Here is a 3,628-nt window from a genome sequence, read left to right as displayed (position 1 = left end):
CTTGGTCTGTGGACTTAACTTAGGCAGAGTAGGTGTTGACGGTTGTTAACATCAATCATAAACCATCAACATATCCTACATATATACTTAATTCCATCACCAAACATAGGTCTAGAGGTTTAAACTAATAAATTCCATAAGTTTTGGTGAATCTGTGTTTTCAGCATGGTTTATCCAGAAAACCGTCAAGGTGGACCCAAACATCAGACTTAATCACGCTTAAACATGGCGTAAACAACTCTAGAAGGTTCCAGAGGACACCACACCGAAGAAGACCGCAAGAGGCTTCTAGGTGGGGCCGGCTAGCCCCACCTGTAGGCTGGCTAGCCTATGGGGCCACCTGTCAGCCTCCGCCTCGTGACGTCGGTTTTCCACCGCCTCTTAGGTTGCATCTTCGCCATCCATTCAAGTCAGTTTGATCCGAGGGCTCAGGATTGATGCTCCAACCTATATATACTAGCCCCTACCCCCTCCCTGAGGCCATCCTAAAAACCCTAATTCATATCTCTCATTCAGATCAAGACACACCAGGAGGATTAGATCTAGAACTCTCCAATGTAGTAGATTAGTAGCTCGAGAGTGAGGGTCAATTTGGGCTCATGCTTAAGTTTTGGATCTAGTCTTAGAGGATCGGTAAAGCCTTGTATCTTCACTTCTACATCTTGTAAGACTTATTATTAAGTTATCATATTCTTATCTACATGGCTATACTTACTTTGAATTTATATTTCACTTAGTTAAGGTTATCATTACTTTTGTTTGCGGGTTCATAGAGCGCTTAGCCTGCTAGTTTATCAGTTGGGCTAAGTAGCCGAGCCTAATGTAGGCATGGTGCTTATACAATGCTCTGCCTATGAGTACATCCTGTTCTCTAGTTGTGTGGTAGCAGCGGGTGGTGATGGTCCCATCTATCCTTTGTAGTCCACTCTGAATTGAACAGGTTCTTAAATTGTGGGACCGTAGTCGTGTTTGTAGAGTAATCTTTTGTGGATTCTCTACTATCTAAGCGGTGTCCCAAAGTGCACAAGAGTAGAGTTAGTCTTAGCTATAGTTGGATGTATATGAACTTTGACCATGTAAAAAGAATGTCACAGGACTCTACCTTACCCGTTGTTCTCCCAAGTTGACTAGTTATTTATCTTTATAAGATCTATCCCCTAAGTGTCATTATGCTTAATTCCTATCATTACCTTTACCCACTGCCCTAGCTATGCCGGTATGTTGATTAGTAGATACTCCTTTGTTAACCAATAAATCTTTATTCTATTATTTCCCTATGGTAAAATATAAATAACGATACCTGGAATACTCCCGATAAAATGCTACATTGATGTTCTGTGCGCTTGTGGAATCCTTAATATTATATTTGCACTCACAAACGTCAACAGTAGGTTCATCTTCACAACTTCTTCATCTTCCTCCCATCCATTCTTTGGAGATTGATTCTTCTGGCATTGGGATGATCGATGTCTCCTCTTGGAGCGGGTCTTCTTTGGCTGTTCATAATTAGTATAACTATTGAAATAACAACATACCTTTTCTCCAAGGAATTGGATGTGGACTTGTCCAGATCTGATGTAGATGATCGCATTGGTGGTGTTGAGGGACAGTCTTCCAAGGATGATTGGTGTATCATCTTCTTCTTCTCCCATGTCTAGAACTATGAAGTCAGCAGGGGCATAGTGATCATGTATTCTCACTATGACATCTTTTGCTATACCCTCCAGAGATCAGATTGATTGGTCTACCATCTATAATTGCATATATATAGGGAACAAAGGTTCATCACTAAATAAGTATTCATACGTTACCTTGGATATTATATTGACACCCAATCTAATATCATAGAAGGTGTTATGGAAAATTCTTTGTCCAATAGTACATTCAATCGTTGGTACGCCAGGATCGTCCTTCTTGGTAAGGTATGGTGAAGCGAGGAGGTGGTCGTACTCCGATCAAAGTGTGTTGATCATCTTGACTGATTCTTCTTGTGGTTGCCTAGCCTTATTCTTCCTTCTTCTCCTGTTGTTTTTCTTTTTGCTCACTGTGGTGTCTTCGGGCAGGTACGCCATTTGCCGATGACTAGGAGATTGCAAGATATGGTTCTTGAAAGTGAATTTGTCCTTCTTATCTTTGATTGTAAAACAGATCTTGGCACTATCCACGTAAATGATAGCTTTCATGATGCTTAGGAAGGGTCGGCCCAGGATAATGGGTGCCCTAACATCTCCACCTATTTTCAAAACCATAAAGTCCATGGGAACATACTATTTTCCCACTCGAACAATGGCATCTTCAAGAATTCCCTTAGGATAGCAGAGTGACTGATTTGCATGCTACAAATGCATATTTGTGTATAACAAAGTATCTCCATTAATTTTATCATAAATTACCTTAGGCATGATATTGACACTTGCTCTGAAGTCACAAATAGCTTCTTGGAAAATGTGAGGTTTCATGGCGATGGGAATGATAGGTCTTCCTATATCACCCTTCTTTTCAGGCAAGGAATAATCTATCCACCATTCCGTCGATGGCTCCATGTAGTAATATGTTGTATTGTGAATATCGATAAGATTTGCAGTTTCTAGATCTTCTAGTTGCCATGGAATCTTACCTTTGTCGGTTGGAGGAACAGTAGCCGCCAGCCGACCTATTTGTGATTCTATCATTTTATTAAAGCTATGCTATTTTTAATGGCAGAAGAGAAGCTATCCATTCTATTGTTTATGTTTTCTAAGATTTTATCATTGGAAGCTAACTTTCTAGATAAGCCCTCCGTTATTTTAGCTTGGCCAGAAATTAACTCTCTCAAGGGTGGTTGATTATTGAAATTATTACCTTGATAGTTACCTTGGTAGTTCGGCCTCTATTGCTGATTCCATTCTTGATTTTATTGAGGATGATAGTTGTTGTTGTTGACAAAGTTCACATCCTCATGGGTTTTAGGACAGTTGTTCCCTGAATGTCCAGTGTTTCTACACTCTTCACAAGTCATGCGGGAATCATACATGTGCATGACTTCTTGTTTCTCATTAGCTCGGTCTTCAAGGTTCTTCATTAGTAGGTCCATCTTGGTGGACAACATGTTTACCTCCTTGAGCTAATGCATACCACCTCCTCTCTTGCGGGTCTAAAGATGTTCTTCATTCCAACCTTGGTTGGAGGCCATCTTCTCCATGAGAGTTGTTGCACCTGGGATTATGAGTGATAAGAAAGCACCTCCAGCAGCAGCATCCATGTTCTCACGGGTGCTATTGGTCAACCCGTGGTAGAAAGTCAGCATGAGTAACCAATTCTCCATCCCATAATGAGGACATTTTGATATGTAGTATTGAAAGCGTTCCCATGCCTCAGCGATGGATTCATCGTGTTGCTGCTGAAAACTTGAAATTCTCCCACGAAGATCATTGGTCTTGCCCATGGGAAAGAACTTTGCTTGGAAGGCAGTGGAGCAGTTATCCCATATAGTGTTTCTATCTTTGTTGGTGTAGAACCACTGCTCCGCCTTCCCCAAGAGTGAGAATGGGAAGAGGTGAAGTAGTATGGCATCTCTGGAAACTCCTTTGATGGTGAAAGTGCTGCAGATCTCTAGGAAGTATTAGAGATGAGTACTCGCATCTTCATG

The 3,628-nt window shown here is 41.1% G+C and overlaps 1 non-coding gene across 1 annotated transcript; it reads left to right on the top strand.

The window, feature by feature from the left end:
• The first annotated feature begins 3,302 nt into the window (after positions 1-3,302).
• On the top strand, positions 3,303-3,409 carry LOC136547676 (small nucleolar RNA R71). The gene has a single exon (XR_010781640.1). It is a non-coding gene; the product is annotated as a small nucleolar RNA R71 (small nucleolar RNA).
• Positions 3,410-3,628: the final 219 nt, after the last annotated feature.

This window comes from Miscanthus floridulus, chromosome 3 (genome assembly GCF_019320115.1).
Source record: "Miscanthus floridulus cultivar M001 chromosome 3, ASM1932011v1, whole genome shotgun sequence".
Taxonomy (NCBI): Eukaryota; Viridiplantae; Streptophyta; class Magnoliopsida; order Poales; family Poaceae; genus Miscanthus; species Miscanthus floridulus.
The sequence above is the reverse complement of the archived record's forward strand: the minus strand, read 5'-3'. Positions and strand labels throughout refer to the sequence as shown.